General features: G+C 40.5%; 1 pseudogene; it reads right to left on the bottom strand.

Annotated features, from left to right (window-relative positions):
* Nucleotides 1–182: 182 nt before the first annotated feature.
* On the bottom strand, nucleotides 183–1,517 carry Krt18-ps2 (keratin 18, pseudogene 2; annotated as a pseudogene).
* Nucleotides 1,518–24,454: the final 22,937 nt, after the last annotated feature.

Here is a 24,454-nt window from a genome sequence, read left to right as displayed (position 1 = left end):
AGGCATGGCCTTGTTGAAGGAAACATCACTGGAGACAGCCTTTGGAAGTATAAATTAAACATTCATGCAATTTTGAGTAAAATTTTTGCTTCCTACTCCAGGTTCAAGATGTGAGCTCCTAGCTTTTGCTCTAGCCACCATGTCTGGTTCTCTTTTTTTTTTTTCCAGTGAACTCTCAACTTTTATTGGTCCCTCAGTCCCCAGGGGGTTCCCTTCTTCTCAGCCTTGTGCCTCAGAACTCTGGTATCATTGGTCTTGGACACCACTTTGCCATCCACGACCTTAAAGGTAGTTGTCCTCTGGAGTTGCTGGAGTCCAGGGCGTCGTTGAGACTGAAATCTTCCTCATCCTCCAGCAAGCGGCCATAGGTGGCAATCTCCACCTCAAGTTTGACCTTGGTGTTCAACAGGGCTTCATATTCCTTGGTCTGACACTGTCCTGCCCGAGTTTGTGCCAGCTCTGATTCCAGATGCAGAAGGACCCCATTGAATTGCTCCATCTGCGCCCTGTATCTGGCCTCCACTTCCCTGAGGTTGTTCTCCAAGTTGATGTTCTGGTTTTTCATGGAGTCCAGGTCAATCTCCAAGGTCTGGAGGGTTCGTCTCAGCTCCAAGAGTGTGGTCTCAGTGTCCCTGATTTCGGCAGACTTGGTAGTGACTACCGTGGTACTCTCCTCAATCTGCTGAGACCAGTACTTGTCCAGTTCCTCACGGTTCTTCTGAGCCAGCTCTTCCACGATCTTGCTGAGGTCCTGAGATTTGGGAGCATCCACTTCCACAGTCAACCCAGAACTCGCAGTCTGAGCTTCCAGGCCTTGGACTTCCTCCTCATGATTCTTCTTCATAAACAGCAGCTCCTCCTTGAGCGTTTCGATTTCTGTCTCCAGCTGCAATCTTGTGATGTTGGTGTCAGTCACCACCTTGCGGAGTCCATGAACGTCACTCTCCACAGACTGACGGTGGCCAGTTCTGTCTCATACTTGACTCTAAAGTCATCAGCGGTAAGACGGGCATTGTCGACCTGCAGGACGATGCGGGCATTGTCCACAGAATTCGCAAAGATCTGAGCCCCCTTTTCTCCAGATATTCCAGGATTTTGCTCTCTAGTTTCCTGTTCTCGGTCTCCAGGCTCTTCACCTTGTCTAGGTAGCTGACCAGGCGGTCATTCAGATCTTGCATGGTCTCCTTCTCAGTCTGGACCCCACCCATTCCCGCCAGGCCTGCGGACCCCACGGAGCCACCCCAGACAGAGCGGGTCACGGATATCCAGGACTCTGAGCCCCCAGCACCTGCATAGACGCTGGCTGCACTGCTGGCAGGCCAGACCCGCTGGCTGAGAGTCTGCACAGAGCCCAAGGACCGGTAGTTGGTGGAGAAAGTGGTGGAGCGGGTGGTAAAGCTTATCTTGTCTGGAGAGGAGAGAGAAGTGAGAAACCAGGATTGGAGTTCCGCTGCGGTCCCATGTCTGGTTCTTATCACAGTTGCACAAAGGTAACGAAATCTCTTGCCTCCACCCATCTCTTATAAATGTACACACTCTCCTTTTCCTTTTCTTTCTTCGAAGATTTTGAGCACATCTGCCATACTCTTTAGTCTATCAGATTTTAGTTTCTTGCCTTGGTCTGTCTGTGTTCTAACTTGCACTCCTATCAGTTCTATAACACAAATGTACTCATGGTACTTTTGTGTTTAGAACATTGTTTTCATGTGCCTGTGCCCCTGGGTCAGGTCAAGCTGCTTCCGAACTTTAAATTTTTGAGCCAGACTAAGCTGATACTGCCCTCACAAGGTGCAGATTAGATTTCCTACAAGATAGAGACGGCTCCTCTGTGGATGGGTGAACAAACATTGCAGACTGATCCTATAATGTATGTGCCTTTTGGAGAGTTTGAGCCGGCTGGTTCACTGTAGCAGATGCTATGTAACCAGAAGCTATTTTCCTCTTTACAGACTAATCTGTGCTAGATGTTGTTGTGTAGCATTTTCCCCTGAGATTGTAACAGTCCATCCTGCATAAAGCTCCTTAAGCCAGAAAGTAAATAAACCAAAACAGTTTCAGGAAGTCCCTGAAGCTGACAAGATTTACTAGGTCCTGCCCTGTTAGTGTAAACAATAAAGACTGGGGAGAGTCATTCGTGAACAAGCCAAGCTAAAACTGAGTTAAGGCCAGTTGCCTGGAACAAGCACAGACACGCCTCAATGCCTAGAACAGGTTTATACTGGTCAGTTTCACTCCGAAAGGACACTTTCCAACATGTTGAAGCACCTGCAGGTTGTTTAGTGTGCCCCAGGTGCCCATGTTTTGTGAACTGTCATCTATGCTGGGGTTGTGTTTTGGATTTTGGTGATAACAGCCGTCACTGAGTAATTTTTACTTCTTTAAGTAACTTGTCACATAGATTAATCCTTTTGCTTGCTCTCTCTTGCTCTCTTGCTTTCTTACCCTCTTACCACTTTGTCCCTTCTTTCTCCATTCCCCTCCCCCCTCTCTCTCCATGTGCTCATGGCTAGGGCTGGCCTCTACTCCTCTCTCTCTCTCTCTCTCTCTCTCTCTCTCTCTCTCTCTCTCTCTCTGTTTCTCTCTCTCTCCCCCCTCTCTCTCCATGTGCTCATGGCTAGGGCTGGCCTCTACTCCTCTCTCTCTCTCTCTTTCTCTCTCTCTCTCTCTCTTTGTTTCTCTCTCTCTCCCCCCTTCTCTGTTCCCAGTACTCTTAACTCCCCTCCCCATGCACTGAATAAACGCTATTCTACACACACACACACACACACACACACACACACACACACACACACACACCCTTTTACCGGATGGGTGCAGTTATTTAAAGTATAGTCACAATGAGCACCTGATTGTGCTTCATTGAATACAGGAGGAAGTTAAAGACATGAGTGCTGGACAAGCAGGCAAGAGACCCGATAGTAACAGGTGTGTGTAGCACTCCATCTTTTACAGGTCTCCAGGCAGAGTCTGCTTAACATCTGGGAAGCAACCTGGGCTGGGCTTGGATGAGACTGATTGTTAGTCATCTCTCTCTCTCTCTCTCTCTCTCTCTCTCTCTCTCTCTCTCTCTCTCTCTCTCTCTAGGGAGCTGCTCTTAAGCCTTTGTTGCCATCCATGGCTCCACAGCAGATGGTGTATCAGTTTATCTTGCTGCCCTGTTTCCTATTAGGAAATTGTTAGACCAAACCTTCCTTTTAAAGGAGAAACATGTCATTCTCCTAAAAAGTCCATTAAATGCTGTTGATTTCCTCTGTGGGAGCCTTGTACACATGTGGCTATTGAAGCTTTCTTTGGAATTAGTCTGCGTTATGAAGCTCTCAATCTAGGATGAATCCAATCTTTGGGGAATTTCTTCTCCCTCAAAGAAATTGCTTCAGATAAGCCTTGAAAGAACTCCCTTGGATATATTTATCATCAGGAAATTGCTTCTGCAAATGTTTTTGTCTTAATCATCTATTTGAAGACAGCAAACTATTAGTATGTCATAGTTATCACTGAGAACTAGAAAATAAAAATTCATTTAATAAACCAGTAGGGTGGACCACTGAAATTGGCATACTTGTATACTTGGAACAAACCACTTCAGTAACAGCTTATACATTATCTTGTGATCATCCTTCAACCCACTCTCAATCTGACCCCCATTCCCATGTCAATACTCCACCTTTGAGAGTTCTTGTCACACTTCTTACCTATCAGTCTAATACTCACACTTAGTTTGAGGCTCCCTGAAGCTTTGGGTTCCGTTTCTGCCACTGTATCCTACAGCTTCCTGCTAGATTGTGGATTAATGAAGAGTTTGTGTCGGGGTGGGATGGAAACCTGAGTGAGCCTTGCAACTGTTTGGTAAATTGCCACTTGGGCCAAGAGTTCCCAATGCAAACTTCACTGAAACAAGCTGCATGTGACACCTACAGAATTCTGGTTATGACCTACATTTCTTGGTTCCATTCCCAATATTGTAAGTCAGAGTAAGATTGAGATATAAATAACTTAATAAGTTATCTTGGCTAATTATGAAAGGTATCCCAGTTCAGGAAATTCTCAACATAGTACAAGGATTTAAGAATACTCTTGGCCACATACGTAGCAAAGGGTGGCATTGTCCAGCATCAATAGGAGGAAACGTCCTTGGTCATGTAAAGGCTTGTCTCCCCAATGTAGGGTAATGCTAGGACATTCAGGTTGGAGTGGTTGTGTGGGAGTGGGAGCATCCTCATAGACACAGGGCAGGGGAGGGGATATAAAAGAGAAAGGAAAGGGAAACCTTTGAATGTAAATACATAAAATATCCAAGAAAAATGAAATTAAAAAGAGACGAATATTGGATGAGTCTTGGTTTGATAGTCTATATAACCAGCTTAACATTGGTCTAGAAACTTCCACTAACATGGATGAGCTTAGATTTTGCTATAATGTATTATAGCTCATCTCCAGCTTCATAGAGACAGGACACCTCTGGCCTCCTTGGACATCAGCATTCATTTGCATATACTCATACACAGTTTCATATACATAAATCATTATTATTATTGATATTATTAATAATACATTATAGCAAAATCCCCATCTCTCCAGCCCCTCACTATAATTTCTTAAAATGTACATAATTTAAAAAGTTTTTTAACTTCTAATTTATTATTCAAGATTTGATTTTTTTCTCCATCTTTATTAAATTGGGTATTTCTTATTTACATTACAATTGTTATTCCCTTTCCCTGTTTCCAGGTCAACATTCCCTCAACCCCTCCCCCTCCCCTTTGCTATGGGTGTTCCCCTCCCCATCCTCCCCCCATTACTGCCCTCCCCACAACAATCCCGTTCACTGAGGGTTCAGTCTTGGCAGGACCAAGGTCTTCCCCTTCCACTGGTGCCCTTACTAGGCTATTCATTGCTACATATGCAGTTGGAGTCCAGGGTCAGTCCATGTATAGTCTTTGGGCAGTGGCTTAGTCCCTGCAAGCCCTGGTTGGTTGGCATTGTTGTTCATGTGGGGTCTCACGCCCCTTCAAGCTCTTCCAGTCCTTTCTCTGAAACCTTCAACAGGGGTCCCGTTCTCAGTTCAGTGGTTTGCTGCTGGCATTCGCCTATGTATTTGCTGTATTCTGGCTGTGTCTCTCAGGAGAGTTCTACATCCAGATCCTGTCGGCCTGCACTTCTTTGCTTCATCCATCTTATCTAGTTTGGTGGCTGTATATGTATGGGCCACATGTGGGGCAGGCTCTGAATGGCTGTTCCTTCTGCCTCTGTTCTAAACTTTGCCTCCCTATCCCCTCCCAAGGGTATTCTTGTTCCCCTTTTAAAGAAGGAGTGAAACATCCACATTTTGTACATCCTTCTTGAGATTCAGGTGTTCTGTACATTTAAGGTAATTCAAGCATTTGGGCTAATATCCACTTATCAATGAGTGCATACCATGTGTATTTTTCTGTGATTGAGTTACCTCACTCAGGATGATATTTTCCAGTTCCATCCGTTTGCCTATGAATTTCATAAAGTCATTGTTTTGGATAACTGAGTAGTATTCCATTGTGTAGATGTACCACATTTTCTGTATCCATTCCTCTGTTGAAGGGCATCTGGGTTCTTTCCAGCTTCTGGCTATTATAAATAAGGCTGCTATGAACATAGTGGAGCACGTGTCTTTGTTATATGTTGGACCATCATTTGGGTATATGGCCAAGAGAAGTATAGCTGGGTCCTCAGGTAGTTCAATGTCCAATTTTCTGAGGAACCTCCAGACTGATTTCCAGAATGGTTGTACAAGTCTGCAATCCCACCAACAATGGAGGAGTGTTCCTCTTTCTCCGCATCCTCGCCAGCATCTGCTGTCACCTGAGTTTTTGATCTTAGCCATTCTGACTAGTATGAGGTAGAATCTCAGGGTTGTTTTGATTTGCATTTCTCTTATGACTAAAGATGTTGAACATTTCTTTAGGTGTTTCTCAGCCATTCGGCATTCCTCAGTTGTGAATTCTTTGTTTAGCTCTGAACCCCATTTTTAATAGGGTTATTTGTCTCCCTGCAGTCTAACTTTGTGGGTTCTTTGTATATTTTGGATATGAGTCCTCTCTCAGTTGTAGGATTGGTTATCAGTTATAGGATTGGTGATTTGATTTATCATACAAAATAAAAGAGTGTAACTCGGCTGATGCCACTTGATGTGTATACCTATGACATGAAGACTTCTGGCATCTTTGTGTTCATGCTTGGTTGGCCACTCAGCTCTTGGCAGCAGTCTTCGTTTGTGTGCTGGCCTCCATGCCATTGTCTAACGCTCTGTTATGGCTAGGTCTGCTTTATATATAACTTTATCCCACTCTTATCCTTTTAGCTCCATCCTGGGTGATATTTCTTAAGGCTGAACAAGCAAATGTGGGACAGGCCATACCTGTTAAACTGCTGATGGGCTTCTACCCTTCCAGTCCTCTGCATTCTGTAATGGTGGCTCTAGGCTGGTTGGCTTCTGACTTCTCTCAGGAGTTGTGAAAGTATCTCTCATGGTTCATCTCAGTCTCTTCAAGGACGCATGCCTGGTATTCCTTAAGGAAGGCAGCCCTCCTACATATCAGTCATCAGGAACAAAGAATTTTCAATGCAAATGATCTGTGACTGCATCTTACCAAATTTCCACTCTTTAGAGAAAGACAATGACACTGCAAAACTGGAATGAGGAAGTCTGTCCTAGGATCTGACTTCCTTTCCTCAGACGAACAGGGAGGATAATGCCTGGAGGATAGTGTGGTGGTTTGAATGAAATGCCTCCTTCCCAAAGGTTCACAGGGAGTGCCATTATTTGAAAATAGGAGGACATTTGGCCTCGTTGGAGTATGTGTGGCCTTATGTGTCGGCTTGAAGTTTTCGGAAGCTCAATATTGGTCCAGCATCTTTCTGTTTTTCTGTGTCTGTCTGTCTGTCTGTCTGTCTGTCTGTCTGTCTGTCTCTCTCTCTCTCTCTCTCTCTCTCTCTCTCTCTCTCACACACACACACACGCACACACACACTCCTCCAGCTGCCTGCCAATCCAGATGTAGAGCCCTTGACTTCTTCTCCAGCACTATGTTTGCCAGTGTGCCACCATGCTTCCGACCATGATGATAATGGACTAAATCTCTGAACTGCCAGCCCCAATAAAATGTATTCTTTTTATAAGAATTGTTGTGGTCATGGTGTCTCTTCATAGCACTATAAATGCTAGCTAAGACAGAAGGGGCAGGATTCTCTAAAAGGAAATGTATGCTTTAAACCAGGGTCCAATATATGGTTTCTTACATAGCCAGGATCCATGGGTCTAGGAATTGAAAGGTAGAAAGGGAGATAATTCCATTCACTATCACTCTTAATAACTAACTAGGAGACATTTTGCTTTCTGTTTCTGCAACTTTAAGTTCTTCTGGCCTAGAAATTTTGGTTCCAGGAGGAGGAGTGTGTCTGCCAGGAGCCACAAAAAACATTTGATTGAACTGGATGAACTCAAGATTGTGGATCTTGAGGCAGTAAGGCATATCTTTAATATGGGCCATACCTTCTTCTGGAAATCTATATAAGAATATAGAAGGAAAAAAGCTTTTATTTTTGCTTTTTGCCCTCATCTTTCAAGCAATCTATTCTTTCACTGGTATGGACGCCTGGTTCTTTGGGAATTCAGCATACACAGATGATCAGCTGAAACATCTATCCCTATGAACTGAGAAACTACTGGATTCCTATACTTTCCATTTACAACCAGCCATTAGCTGGACTGTGACTTGTAAGTCATTTGAATATATATATATATATATATATATATATATATATATATATATATAGTGTGTGTGTGTGTGTGTGTGTGTGTGTGTGTGAGAGAGAGAGAGAGAGAGAGAGAGAGAGAGAGAGAGAGAATAATTTTATAATTTCTGTTACTCTAGAGAACCCTAATATACAGACAACATCCTGCAGGAGACAGAACAAAGTAGAAAACAAGTGGAAAAACAAAAGCTGTTTTCCTGAAGCAATTGATACAACTGTTGAAATGTCTGAGAGGGACCGAAAGTATCCAAGACATTAAAAATAATTCATCTTTTAAAGGTTGAGAATCCTCAACTCTTGGAAACCATTATATCTGAAATAAACAGTGTAGGAGCCTTTGGCTGAGCCCGGAGGTCAGGGCTGGAGCGGCAGGCTGCACACGGACCGGGGCTCAGCCAGACCTCTGGCTTCTCAGGGGCCTGCCCTCCATTTTTCTTTTCTTCCCATCACCCACTGCTTCCAGGTTATTCAAAAAGAGAAAGAATCTGAGAAAAGAGAACACATGGAACCATTGGCAGCTATGTTCATTTTTATAACAAATCATTAGAAAGTCGATGGCTCAATCCCAGTGTGGGATACAAGAGTCTGCAGTGAAAGCACCCACAGAGTAGCACTCACTCTTACTACTCACTCTGAAGACTCCAGGCTTTGCCGGGCTACAGCCATGGCTGACGCCATGCAGGAAGAGCTGCAGTAGGCAAGTGAGCTTCCAGGAGACTGCCCACCACTTTGCTCGGGGCTGTGACAGCTGTACCTTGGAGGAACACAGCCCCAGAGGCTTCATCTCAGGCTTGCTTCTTGCTACTGGTGTGCCTTCTCGTGTTTCTCATTGCTATATTTCTCATATTTCTGTCCTTGTGTTTCCCATAGACGACATGAAGATGAACATTCTTGAGATAGTGCTGTTTAGATGGATTCATGGTTTTATGGAATTCCCATTTTGAGTTAAGTAGTTTTAGGAAGTTAGTTTGATTTAAATAATTTTGGAAGTCAGGGTAGTTGATCAGAAGTTTAAAGTTATAATCAAGAATAGAATGTGACTCTTCTCCATAGAGTACCAAGGGCTGCATAGCTTAGAAAAGTGCAGTGAGCTTCCATGAATTACGAGCAGATTAATTGTAGAAGCAAGAAAAATAGGGACACGTTAATGATCAAAGAAAACATTCATTCTTTTTTTTTTATTAACTTGAGTATTTCTTATTTACATTTCGAGTATTATTCCCTTTCCCGGTTTCCGGGCAATCATCCCCCTAATCCCTCCCCCTCCCCTTCTTTATGGGTGTTCCCCTCCCCATTCTCCCCCCATTGCCACCCTCCCCCCAACAATCACGTTCACTGGGGGTTCAGTCTTAGCAGGACCAAGGGCTTCCCCTTCCACTGGTGATCTTACTAGGATATTCATTGCTACCTATGAGGTCAGAGTCCAGAGTCCAGGATCAGTCCATGTATATCTTTAGGTAGTGGCTTAGTCCCTGGAAGCTCTGGTTGCTTGGCATTGTTGTTCATAAGGGGTCTCGAGCTCCTTCAAGCTCTTCAAGTTCTTTCTCTGATTCCTTCAACGGGGGTCCCGTTCTCAGTTCAGTGGTTTGCTGCTGGCATTTGCCTCTGTATTTGCTGTATTCTGGCTGTGTCTCTCAGGAGAGATCTACATCCGGCTCCTGTCGGCCTGCACTTCTTTGCTTCATCCATCTTGTCTAATTGGATGGCTGTATATGTATGGGCCACATGTGAGGCAGGCTCTGAATGGGTGTTCCTTCTGTGTCTGTTTTAATCTTTGCCTCTCTCTTCCCTGCCAAGGGTATTCTTGTTCCCCTTTTAAAGAAGGAGTGAAGCATTCACATTTTGATCATCCGTCTTGAGTTTCATTTGTTCTAGGCATCTAGGGTAATTCAAGCATTTGGGCTAATAGCCACTTATCAATGAGTGCATACCATGTGTGTTTTTCTGTGATTGGGTTACCTCACTCAGGATGATATTTTCCAGTTCCAACCATTTGCCTACGAATTTCATAAAGTCATTGTTTTTGATAGCTGAGTAATATTTCATTGTGTAGATGTACCACATTTTCTGTATCTATTCCTCTGTTGAAGGGCATCTGGGTTCTTTCCTGCTTCTGGCTATTATAAATAAGGCTGCTATGAACATAGTGGAGCACGTGTCTTTTTTATATGTTGGGGCATCTTTTGGGTATATGCCCAAGAGAGGTATAGCTGGATCCTCAGGCAGTTCAATGTCCAATTTTCTGAGGAACCTCCAGACTCATTTCCAGAATGGTTGTACCAGTCTGCAATCCCACCAACAATGAAGGAGTGTTCCTCTTTCTCCACATCCTCGCCAGCATCTGCTGTCACCTGAGTTTTTGATTTTAGCCATTCTCACTGGTGTGAGGTGAAATCTCAGGGTTGTTTTGATTTGCATTTCCCTTATGACTAAAGATGTTGAACATTTCTTTAGGTGTTTCTCAGCCATTCGGCATTCCTCAGCTGTGAATTCTTTGTTTAGCTCTGAACCCCATTTTTAATAGGGTTATTTGTCTCCCTGCGGTCTAACTTCTTGAGTTCTTTGTATATTTTGGATATAAGGCCTCTATCTGTTGTAGGATTGGTAAAGATCTTTTCCCAATCTGTTGGTTGCCAGAAAATATTCATTCTTATTTGGGTCTGAGTTCCTAGATCCTGTGACCTAGGGATACGGCCATATGTTTTAGGGTGTACCATGAAAAGACAGGGTTGTGAATGAAGAATAAATAATTTTATTATGAGTATAAGAATACAGGATAGATAGATGATCAGGCAGTTTAGCTGAACATATTTCTTAAAATAAGAGGTAAGATAGTTGATGATCTGTTTCTCAGTAAATACAAATTGTTGTCAGTTAAGCATTGGGAGAGACTTGCTACTGTAGGTTTGAGTTGCTTAAACTTTATTAATGAAAATTATTGATTTGGGGTTACAGTGAATGTGTGAAGAAAAAGATAGATGAGAAATGTATAGTTAGGTATAAGTTTCAAAAGTATAATATGCAATCAATAATTCTATTATAATTACCCTATTATAATAATCCCATTAAAATTATAATTATGGCTTTAATCTCCTTTAGAAGAATATGTTTTGTGGTGGTTGTTTTTCAAGAATATGTAAATTGTGGCTATGAGGTAATCTTTTTCCTACAGAGAAAACTCTGTCTTAGATGGTATAAAAGTCTAAGAGAAAAAATAAAGTTGTCGGAACCTGCTCATTGGAGCTATTCTCAGTCCATCCAATATGTTTGTACATGTGTATGTCTGTTCATCTGTATGTATGTCTGTATGTGTGTCTTTATGTATGTATGCATGCCTGTCTGTCTGTATGTATATATGTATTATGCATGCATAAATATGTTTATGTATGTATGTATGTATGCATGTGTGTATGTATGTATATATGTGAAGTTGTTGGAGCTTGCTGAAACGTCCTTCATCCACCAAGTATGTGAGTGCATGCCTGGTTCACATCATCACTGACCTCACCACGACTTCCTTCTTCACATGACTCTCTCATGCTCTCTTCTTTTCTAAGGATATTTGGCTTTAAGATCTGCATTGACTTAGGATGACCTCATCTGTGACTTTTAAGTAAAATTATACTTGAAAAGACCCATTTCTCAAATACAGCTACAGTGGCAGACTAGTTTGAACATATCTTTTGAGGGCCCATATTCAACTAAGCACATACGCCAAGCCAGCAGGGGAATGTGCCTCTTTGGTAAGGCCTGACACTATGTCTCTGGGCACTTGTCCTGGGTCATTCTTGCATTCTTTCCCCAAAGCCAGCCACATTGACCTCTGTGGCTACACGGTCATGATGAACTTATAGTGAAGAGTAGAATAGAGTTCAGGTACTGCACAGAGCAGGAAGTAAGTAGAAAATTGGAGAGATTGGCCAGCAGATTGGGTAGACAGAAAAACCCTGGTGTTCTGTGCCAGCATGGAGAGAAATATACTCAACAAGAGTATAATGCAACTACAACAGTGGATTCCTTTCTGCACGGCTCAATGCTCAATTCTCATCTCCCGTTGGCCACTCTTCTCAGATACATTTCCCCTGGCCACCCCGTTATATTTTACCTTTATTTTTGAATGACATATCAACAGCGTATGTAAGAACTATAATATGGCACTTCATTCATTTATACATACATACATACATACATACATACATACATTATTTAAATTTTGGTCATTTGGAATCCAGAGTTTCCCTGTGTGTCAGGCAAGCAAACAGTTCAAAAGCAGTGGGGACCAGATGGATGTCCGGAAAGTCAAATCAGTTTTGACAGTATTGACCTGAAAATAGTGTCCTGCCTCATGGTGCTACCCCAGAGCATCCCCACCTCACGTCATATTCCAAGTAAACTTCCAGATTATTTTACCATTTCTGACAGACAAGCTATAGATTCAGAATTCTACAAGTCCCACTGACTGTGTGAGCACCCGCAACCTGAGAAGCCTCTTTATTATAAAAGACAGTACAACAGATGAAGACGAAAAGACTCACAGATTGCGATGCAGCCATCCTCCTACGTCAGCCTCCCTTGTGATTGAATTACAGTCCTGTATGCGAGCGATCATAACTTTTAGTTTCTTATTTGGTTTTACTGATTTCTACTAACCAAAGGACAAAGTGGAACAAACAAACAACAAACAAACAAACAAACAAAAAACCCAAGAAAAAGTTTACCCTGTACACCCAATACCAGAGACATAGCAGAGACTGGTTCTGGTTCAAAAAGAATTTGCTGTTAAATAAAAGATTGAATGTGTTGATCAAAGGAGAACATGTTGTCTCTGACATCCGTTTCCTTCTTTCCTAATCCTAATTTGATAGTGGTCATTAAATATTCTTCTTCCTCCTCTCTAAATAAAAATCACCTTATTGTAATGAACACACACACACACACACACACACACACACACACACACACACACACACACACACACCAACTAAACAGCGATTTCTGTTGCTATGGTAAAGATCAGGACTAAAAGCAACCTGAGGGGAACGTCTTGATCACAGTCCATCATTAAGGGAAGCCACAGCCGGAAGCAGATACAGGAACTGCTGCAGAAATGGAGGAACACTGTTTGATGTCATTCTCATTACCTGCTTAGCCTTTCTTACACGACACAGGACCACCTGTCCAGGGGTGACACCACCCACAGTGAACTGGACCCTCCCATATCAATCACTAATGTGAAAACACCTGGCCAATTGCCCTAAAGGCCTGTGTGACAGAAGCAATTTCTTGCTTGTGGTTCTTTCTTCTTAGATGATCCTAGCTTGTGTTGAGGCTTCAAAAAATAAAAAATAAATAGAAAATAATAACTACCCAAAATATGTGTTTTGTCCCAGAACATATACATCTCAGTGAACTTCTATACATTTGGAATAGCCATTCTGAAGCTATTTCACACTTTGACTATCAATTACATTTTAAATTCACTTATCCACCATGAAGAGAAAAATAACTATGGCAGAATTAATGCTAGAAAAACAATTAACTTCAAATCCTTTCTGAACTCCTGTGTCTTGTCTGCCTTCTGTCCTTCTTCATCACCAAATGTCACCTTTTCTTGGTTGTTTTTCTAATAAAATACTATACACATCCTTACGTATTCTGACATATATTCCTTTGTGCATTATAGGTTAGAATATGCACATGAGGGAAGATCCTTTTTTCTGTAATAGTGTAACTTCGTTTAGGATCATGCATTTTAAGTCTAGTAATTTTCATGCTTTTATATTTCCTTAGAACTGAGTAATATCCCACTTTATATATGTACCAGATTTCATTAGCCATTTATCTGTTCATCAGCATCTGGGTTGGTTGCATTTTTTTTTTTGCGGCCATAAATAGAGATAAACATGGATGCGCAAATATCTCTGTGAAAGAGTGTGGAATTCCTTGGGTATGTGCCATGAGTAGAATAGCCAGGTGATGTGATAAATGTTTTTTGCACTTTTTAAAGAACTTCAAAACTGATTTCTATAATGGTTGTATTAATTTGTACTCAAACCAACCCCGAATATGAGTTCCCTTGCCCTACCTCCTCTCTAACATTCCCTGCTGGATTTCTTTGTGAAAACCACTCTAGTTGGGGTGAGGTGATATCTCAAAGTTTTTTAATACTTCATTCATACTTTCATTTAATCCCATTAGGGGAAGGAGTCCCAGAAGGCCTTGCATTTGTGCCCTAATAGCAATTTATAGCTGATCTCTCTTGGATCCACTGCACTTAAAGTGTGAGTGTACCCAGGAGCTACTTTTTCTAAACCAAGCATGGTAACTCCTCAGTGGTCACAATAATTTTCTCCAGAAAATGGCATAGAGAACAAGAGGGAGTAGAAGCCATGTTTCCCAGGACAAATGCCAAGTGCAGAGACATTGAAGAGCTGGTCCTCGTGTTTCTTGCTGAGGCTCTCCTGCAAAAATCACTATAGTCTTTGAGGATCCTACACTTCCCAAACTTCAAAGATTCTTTATTAGTACTTTCTTTCTTCTATTTAGTCTGGAGGAATGACACCTCTCACTGTAAACATCTTGAGCTTTTTTAAATATATAAGCATATGTGTTTTTTTTTTAAAATCCAAACCCTACTGGTGAGAAACACTGTGGTCATTTCTGTATGCACATATATATGAAAATAAATGGAGGGCACTGTAAATAGACTGAATAGTTATTTATATAACAACAGAGTGACACTTTACATAAAATAATAGTCTTGGAAAGAAAATATGAAATTTATATTTTCATGAATTATGCAAGAGGAAATGAAGTAGACTTGGAAATGAAATATTCACTGAACTACAGGAATCTTACAACAAAGAAACATAAGATTCTAGAAGGACCTTCCAAAAATTAAGAACACTCATCTAAAATGGTATTCAAAACTCTCATAAGTTTTTACCATTTATTCTATATTTTAGCTGAATCCATGCCTCCCAACTCTTCCATTTATCCCAGTGTCTCCCTTCTGGATGTTTTTGCCTGTAGGTTCTCTAGTCATCCTAAAGTCCTATAAGATTTATTACCTTCCTTTGTCACACACAATTAACATTTACCACTTCCTTAGGTTGTTCTAAATGAAACGCTTCAAACACCCACTTCTCTCCAAGTATCTCTCCCTTGGCACTCCTCATCACCACCCCCTATTCTGTGTTGATGGCATCTATTCTTGTGTGCATTTGAGGACTTTCCTCTTTTATCTCTGATGTAAGACTTACTACCTTTAGATGTAAGATTTCTATTTCTGTTGATTATTTCCTTATTTTGTTAGGACATATTTTCAAGCAACTTCTTGATATGACTGCAGGGAAGAAAAGATTACTGAGTCTGGAAGATCCTTTCCTTGTTAGGATAAAATTGATTAGGCTGGAGTCTATCTTCCTCTAGTCTCGGTGAGCATTTTCTCTCAAGATTGCATAAAAACTCATTTCTTCTGGGAAGAAGGCCTATTTTCAATAGAAATTATTCATTATGTTTTCCTCCTCCTCCTCCTCCTCCTCCTCCTCCTCCTCCTCCTTCTCCTCCTCCTTGCCTTCATCATTGAAGTAAGCTTAGAGTGTAAAGAACATCTGATGAGTTTTTCGTGAACTGTCACAATCTAGAATCACCTGGAAAACAGCTCTCAGTGAAGCATTGTCTAGATTGGCCCACAGGCATATTGGTGGGTGATTAGAGCCATGCCTGCCATGATTCCAGGGACCAATCTGACTGGGGTCATGAGGGAATGAAGAACAGACAAACACAGTTATGTAGACACATGGCTGACCAGACACACAGACAGAAAGCTCACTCTGGGCTCACTGCTGAAAATACTATAGAACCCTGGAAGCTTATCATGATTATTACATGGAGGTGAAGAGAATGATAGAGCTATTGCATACAACCAAACAGGGAGGCAGGTTTATTATATGTAAATAAACAAAACAGCAGGGCTTATAACATACAGTTGGAAAAAGGAGACAGGTTTAGCCCATCTAATTAGAAGCAGTCTCTGTAATACTTCAGGAAATAATATTTCAGGAATAAGTATTATGGAGTAGAAAGCTACTATAGACATTTTCTGCACACACGTTAACATTCGCACGTGAACCAGAAGGGAAGGTTTTCCCATTTTTCTTTGAGCCTCAACCCAGGTCATTTTCTAATGGGTTTGAGGTTAGTGTCTGTGTTGATTACACATTTACTCAAGATATTAATTACTCAGGGCTTCCTCAATTACTTATATAGTATTTTGATTATATTAATTGAAGTGAGAAGATTTGCCCACTGTGGGTGGTTCCATTCCCTAGACCATGGATCTTAAACAGTATGAGAGGGAAGAAAATGAGCTGGGCATGGATGAATTAATTCATTGTGTTCTACTCTTGGCTGTGGATGTGAGGTAACTTGTTGATCCAAGTTCCTTCTGTCTTCTCTAAAATGATGAGCAGTATACTTGACTCACCTAGAATTATAAACTGAACAAATCCCTTCTCCCTCAAGGTGTTTTTGTTAAGTTATTTTATCATACATAGAGAAGGAAACTAGAATAGAAGGTACAGGATAAATTTTACTAGAAATTATTAAACAGTATTGTAAAATGACTAACAGTTTATGCTTTAGTAAGCCATTATGTGAGAGTCCTAAAACCCCTTTTCTTTGCCAGAACTAGCTTGGTGGTATTTTTTAAAATTATTATTGAAGCCCTTGTAGTAAATCCATTGCATTTTTAATTCCAACTATGTGATAATGAAAAAATATTTGAACAATTTTTGTATGTTTATTGGTTATCAATATTGTTTCTGAAACACCTACTTAAATATTTCATGAATTTAAATGTGTTTTTTAACTTTTAACATTTATGGAGTGTGTGTGTGTGTGTGTGTGTGTGTGTGTGTGTGTGTGTGTGTGCGCGCGCACGCGCATGCATGTGCATGTATGTGCTATGGTATATGCATGTGTGAAGATGTGTATCACTATAGAGGATGGAGATCAATGTTTGGTGTCTTCCTCTATTACCATTCACTTTAGTTTTTGAGATGAGATTAATCACTGGAGTTTGATACTTCTGATAGACTGACTGTCTAGCAAGCCCAAGGGATATTTCTGTCCTCTCCCAGCCCCCATCCTGGAGCTATAGACTCAACAGATAAGGGGTTTTAGGACTCTCACATAATGGCCTACTAAAGCATAAACTGTTAATCATTTACAATATTGTTTAATAATGTGTCTCAACATTTGGTTATACACAAGTGTTGCAGATTCATACTCAGCATCCTCAAGCCTTCCTGGCAAGGAGCTTGCTTACCCACAGAATCATATTTCCAACTCTGAAAAACAATTTTTAGAAATGCTCAATGTACTTTGGTTTCAAGTCCTCTCCTAAACACATGTACATGGACTATTTTACTTCCGTATATCATTGCTGCATAATTTACAATGTTTTAAAAACAAATCTTAGGATATAAATGTTATATAGTAGCTTATCTTATTGAATTTTGGGATATACCTATAAAACTACTACTAAAATTTATATCAATTGCTCAAATTGTTCCTCTTAGTGCCCAGCTCTCCTTAGTATAAAACTTGATTCCTTAGGGTTCCAGCGAACAAACTGTTTGGTATTATGTATTTATGTGTTTCCTATAGTTTTATATAAATGGAATCACAACACAAACACTTCCAATTTTATTTCACTCAGCAATAGCTTTCACAGTCATCCTTGTAGTTTTATATGTCAGTAACACAGCATTCATCAACTTGAGTGTGTGAAAGTGTCTTTTCCTTTCTTGGATGAGGCTGGGTAGCCCATTATGTATTGCATAAATGTATTCGGATTATGTTTGTTAATATTTATTTATTGGTTCACTTATTTAAATTTGCCATTTTGGGATTGAACCCAGAGTCTCCTGCGTGCTCTACTATCTTCTCCAGCTCCTTCAAAGAATCTTGTAATAGGCTCACTATGTTTCTCAGGCTGCCCTTGGCTTGCCAGGTTCCTGCCTCAGCCTAGCAACAGACTTGGCTTAAAGACATGTTTTCAGTTTGTTAAGTGTTCACTGTCAGTCTTCTGGAAGTGTTGTGAGGAAGCCAACACCAATGCTTTTTGAGAAGAAACTGAATTAATGATGGCATCTGCCAAGGTGGAACAGATAGAGCTTCTAGAGTATACAAGGAAGATGAAGCCCTAACCTCCATCTAAGGATCTGCAGAAGCTTAGACTCAGGCAGACCAGAAGACTGTGTGATTGCAAACAGATGACTTACTTTCTATATGTAAAAGGTAGTATCGTCAGAAAAGTCACTTAAGTTCCCCATTTATGTGTCTGGCTAAAAATGATTGGACTCACTTCAACAAATTAAGCATCTGTAGAATACTATTGTAAGAAAGAATACTGAAGGGGGTTGGGGATTTAGCTCAGTGGTAGAGCACTTGCCTAGGAAGCGCAAGGCCCTGGGTTCGGTCCCCAGCTCCAAAAAAAAAAAAAAAATAATAATAATACTGAAGACAGGGCTGCTACGGTAACATGGACACAGTCTTTACAAAATCATCATACTAAACTTGCATACCTAAAACATATAAACACAACATGAAGACCTGAACATGGCTTCCGAGGATCAAAGTCACATAAATATTCTGTTAATATAATTCTTATGGCTAAAGAATACAGAAGAAAATTAAATTTCAATACGTGTAGAGGAACATGTATCAAAAATTTAGTATCTTCCATGATGAAAATCCCACAAAACCAGTGAGAGACAATGTTTTTTCAATTAAGACGGAGGAGACCTATGATGGAGCTTTACAAATTCCAGGCTTTATGTTGAGACACTTAACACGTTAGCACTGAGGCTGGAAAGAAAGCAAGTCCATCTGTTCTCATCACTTCTAGACAAGATTGTTGTTGAAATCTTCCTACAATAAAATCTCTAGGAATCAGAGATTTCACAGATGGATAGCTAAAAGCAGTCAACAAAACAATTACACCAGCTCTACACAACACTTCCAGGAGACTGACAATGAAGCCTTAACAAACTGAACACCAGGCATGGCTGCCCATGTCTTTAAGCCAAGTCAGTGGTGAGGCTGAGGCAAGAACATTGCAAGCTCAAGGCCAACCTTAGCAAATGCCTTATTACAAAATTTTTTAAAAGAGCTGGGGATGATTGCAAAGCATACTTCAAAAATTCTTGCTTTTCTTTAAGCACGATCCTTTAAGAGATGATACATTTTATTTTCTACAATGGTCACAGCAATATTTTCTAACCCACATGCTCTTCTATGGTATGAGCTTGTGATTTTCCCTTCCACAACATGAGGTGGCATATAATCTATTTTTTCCTATTTGCTATTTAAAATTATTTATTTTTAATTTACATAAGCAGTGTTGACTATCATTTCCAAATAAAATTTATTTTTATTGTTTTTTAACCCCCTTTTTCTCTGCAGCCTCTTTACTCTGGAATCATTCTACCCACTACCATAAACTTATGTCTTGTGTATCTTGTTGCCTTTCTCCATTCCTTTTTGAAAATTAATCATTTTATTTGTTTGCATTTCAAATGATATCCCCCTTCCTTGTTACTCTTTCACGACCCTCTATCCCGTCTTCCCTCTCCTTTGTCTCTATGAGGGTGCTTCTCCACCCACTCACCTACTTCCACCTCACCACTCTAGCATCCTCCTACACTGGGGCATCAAACCTCCACAGGACCAAGGGTATTTCCTCCCATTGATGTTAGACAGGCCATCCTCTGCTACATGTGTATCTAGAGCCATGGATCCCTCCATGTATACTCTCTGGTTGGTGGTTTAGCCTCTGGAAGCTCTGTGTGAGTAGATAGGCACTGCCCCCAGTTGAGAGGTGGGGCCATCCACTCGTCTCAAAATTTTTAACCCAGAAATTTCCCTGTCCAAAGGAAAGGTGGGTACAAGAAATGAAACAGAGACTGAAGGATAGGCAATTCAGAGACCTCCCCACTTAGGGATCCATCCCATTTGCAGACATGAAATGTCAACATTATTGCTGATGCCAAGAAGCACTTTCTGACAGGAGCCTAGTATGGCTGTTTGCTGAGAGGTTCTACCAGCACCTGACCAAAACAGATACAAATACTCACAGCCAACCATTGGACTGAGCCCAGGGACCCCACTGAGAGAGCTAGAGGAAGGACTGAAGGAGCTGAAGGGGATTGTAACATCATAGGAAGAACAACTAGCCAGATCTTTCCCCATTTCTTTAGCACAAAAGATAACAAGGATAGAGAGAGAACAGCAATATTCTTTATACACTGACTTGGGGATGTGACTAGTACAGATATTATGGAATAAGGATAAAATTTCTCAAAAAACATTAAAAATATGATCTGGACGGATGGCTTGTTGGATAAATTGCTTGATGTACAAGGATGAGGCTCTGAATTGAAATCTCAATGCCAAGTACAGGGTGGGCCTAGCTACATGTTTCTGTCATTCACAGCACTGGGAGGATTCTCGTGTTTCACTGGCCAGTTAGTCTACCCAACCAGTGACCTTTAGCTTCATTGAAAGAGACTATCACAAGGTAGGTAGGTGGGTAGGTAGGTAGGTAGATAGATAGATAGATAGATAGATAGATAGATAGATAGATAAAAAGATAAAATTTCTTTTTCAGGGGTGAACATGCACTGAAGAACACACGTACATCCATACATTTGTACACATGCATAAATCACACATATATATCCTACATACATTTATAATATTGAAAATAGAACTATCACACAAATCAGTTACATCATTTCTATACATACAATCAAAGGACTCTGTATCCTGCCATGTACATATAGTTACAAAACTATTGTTGGTTTCTGTATTTTTTTTAACAGCAAGAAAATAGAGCTCACCCATATGCCCATCAAGAAATAAAGGAAAAAAAAAGAAATAAAGGGAAACTGAGAACATAATGAAAACTATGTGTATAATTTTGGGGTATATTATTCTTGCGGTCATTTAAAACACATCAACCTTACCTGGCTGGGATGCCTGTGTACAATAATAACTGGCATGGCAAGATATGCTTAAGAATGCAACAGAGGTACACACATCTTGACAGCAGCCAACAGCTGTCTAATTGTACTGATGAAGGTTCTCAGAAGCAGGGAAGTTATAGTTGTTACCAGAAACCTAGACAATTACCCAGGGACACTGAGGCCATGAATCTTAGGTGAGATCCTACTCTATCACTTTATTAAGTCAGCATAATTTCTAATTATCATCTAAACACATATCCTTATACACACAGATAAATGTAGCTCCCATTCCCTCATAAAAGAAGCTTCTCTTTACAATGGAAGGATATTATTACAGAAAACCTCAACTGGTAAAAATGCAAAGAAGTATTGATTGCAGAGGGCCCAGCCCCACTGAATACAACCCTTGTACCTAAGGCTCAGGGAACATCATAGAAGTGGGGGTGTTGAGATTGTATGGAGCAGAAGATCAGCGAGTATGCTATAAGATTGTGTCTCCTAAAAATGACAGGGATGCTTCCTCTGTTATACACATGGAAGACAGGCTATCTCAGGGGACCCACCCTTAGATAAAAAAAACTACAGAAAGCTGAAGAATGCTGAAAGGAGAATTAGTTGTCTCCAAGGATGAGCTCCTAACTGGTTATGCAATTAAGTGGTCAGCACTGAAATCATATACATAGAAGAAGTACTAAATATGCTTATAAAGTTGCATTTATGTATTTATGCAAAATAATCTCTTAACAAAATTTTAAAAGAGATAATAAATTTGAGGAAGAGTGAAGGTGGTAGCAAGTTAAAGGAAAGTATTTAGAAGAAACAATATAGCTACATTTAAGAGTATGTACAACTATATTTAACAATATAAAAAATATAACTATATTTTAACCAACAATTGCAATTCATTTGCAACAATTTCAAACAAAGGTATAAAAATAAAGGACACCAATTTATCACAGAATGGAGAAAGAGAAGACTTTTGCTTCTTTTTTGTCTGACCCACAGATCTCATCTCATCAGGTTTTGTTCAGTTATGTGAGATTCCTAAAGATAAAATGTGGTAAAAGTGGAACACATCACATTTCTGTGAAACAGAATGAGCCTGAGAGTGCGACTCTGGTTTTAGTTCTCATTTAAACTTGGTTGGATCTGAGCATGTCGGCTCATCCTGCAACATCTAAAAATTTGTTCTATTCACACAATCACCTTTACGTACTGTGATGTTCACTCTGGGAAATGGAATTGTTCTTAAGGAAACTTGGATTTCTTTTTGAGGGATGTCTCAGAATAATTTGGAAATGGACTCAAAAGGAAGCTTACTAACAATATTATCAGACCAAATGAACAAACAAACAATCAGGACGATTGCATGAGAACTTGGTGGCTGGTGTGGAGGGGATGGAAAAGAGGAGAGAAAGTTGTGTCTTTTGCAATGGAGTTCAGCAAGAACTCAAGCAGTGGATGGGGAAGAATATTTTTAAGAAGAAAGACATAAAGTGACCTCCATGACAAAGCAGGTTCTTTCATAATAAATCTGGGGAGGACTATCTCATCAGAGAAGGTGAGAGAGCAAGTTTCTCTCATAGACAAGGGCTTAATCTTGATGATGATTAAGGTTGAGGTACCATTCATCCTGGTAGATTTCTTCATTGGTCAAACTAGGATGCTCAGGAAGGCTATTAGTTGTGTTGTCTTTGGGAAATTGGAAATGCTAGTCTCAGAAAATGGGCTATTTGAGATGGAATAGAGATCATGGGAGTGAATGAACCTAGGAAGACATTTCCAGCATATTAAAAAAAAGAGAGAAAGGGAAGGAAAGGGGAGTAGAAGTTACTTTTTCTAAGCTTGAACTCAGTAAAAGAAACAGACTATGCAGTACTACTGGATGGAACAAAGCATTGCCAGAGCTGACCTGGCAGAGAGGCCTCTGGGAAAGATAAGTACTTTCCCTCATTGGGAGACAATGGCTCTTCTGTTCTCCTTAGTTCATCCTTGATGGGTCAGATGGGTGGTGGACTCCTGGCCTGGTGATTGACTGACCTAGCTGGATTAGCTTTTTAAAAAGAGCAGACAGTGATATGCAATGTTTTGAATTCTTTTTTTGGAACTGAGGACCAAACCCAGGGCCTTGCGCTTGCTAGGCAAGCGAGCGCTCTACCAGTGAGCTAAATCCCCAACCCCCGCAATGTTTTGAATAGCTTGGAATATCAAGTCTCCATCCAGGAGCAGAAATAAAACTTTGTTTCTCTTTCTCTAAACCAGATGGGAGTAGCTTGACTTAGTGTACCTCAGAAAAGCCCCACCTTCTCTACAGCGATTTCGAACCTATGGGAAGTCTGCCCTTCCTACATTTACCAGGGAAGCAGGAGGTGTGGTGTCCAACGTTGAACCTGAGAGAAGGGATCATCCTTATGTTGTTGATCTCTGTAACAGCTATCTTTATAAACAACCTATGGCTTTCTGATTTCCAATTTGCTTCAGTTTAGAAGAACACTGGAAAGAAGTTGGGGAAACAAAGGAACGGAAGTTGGATGTTTATTCCTTCGGGTCTTATTATATTGTGGTTATACTGACCATGTTCCCCACTAGAGTGAATAACCCATTTCTAAGCAAGTCCTTATCTCTCTTCAGGCTTAGGAGTGGTAATTACATCTCAGCGTGGCTGGTCCCAAGGTACAACATTATGCTTCATCATAATCTTAAATATTCCTTATGTCTTCGTGATTCAATCTTTTAACGAATTCTCCTGGAGTTATCCTATTTTAGACATGCCATCTGTTTCTAGCAATGAACCTAACAGTTATGTTCAGATAGTCCCTGGCACTGCTACCACATAAAGTATTTTACAATTCTATAAAGCAGACTTTTGCAAGATATGATTCTTTGGCCTCATAGAAACTGTTTTATATTGAATGTGCTTCCACAAGCAAATGTCGAACACAGTGCACATGCATCAATGGTGTTCATTTTCTCCATTCACACGGCTTTTTACAAAGGATTGGAATTGACTTTCCTATGTTGATGCAACTGAAATTCACCTTCTTAGAAAAGATGTGAGGGACGATGATAAAATTGCTTGCATTTGTACCTGCCATTCATTGTCAGAACACACAGTGGTGGTGTGGTTCAAAAGGACAGCACGAACAAGTCATCTGCCCCAGCTCTGACACCCCACACAAGTGAAGAATTTGACTGTTTTGAATTTCAAATGCTATTTATATTATGTTTCCGTTTTCAATTCCATCTTTTAAATAGATATCACACTTGAGATCTTTATTGAGAAAGTGACATTTTATACAAATGCATAACTTCTATCCCTCTGCTTTAGGGTTCTCGCCATTGCACTTGCAGATAGCTGTGGTTATTTGAAATGCATTAATCATGCTATGGCATAAAACTTGGTTCAGCAAATATGAGGCTGGATGATGAAACTTGAACAAAGACAAGGATTGTGTAGGGAAGAATGTAGTCATCATGAAAATGGTGATGCCAGTTGGAAACCTGGTAACCTGTTGCCATGGTATGCTACTGCTGTTCTCAGTAAGAATAAAGTAAGAAAGGAAGGTGTTCATGTAATAATTTTACTACAGTAAATCTTCAGTTCAATTGCAAAACTAAAACCCATTATGGAT

This window comes from Rattus norvegicus, chromosome 8 (genome assembly GCF_036323735.1).
Source record: "Rattus norvegicus strain BN/NHsdMcwi chromosome 8, GRCr8, whole genome shotgun sequence".
NCBI classification, from domain to species: Eukaryota; Metazoa; Chordata; class Mammalia; order Rodentia; family Muridae; genus Rattus; species Rattus norvegicus.
This window is presented reverse-complemented; position numbering and strand designations above follow the sequence as displayed.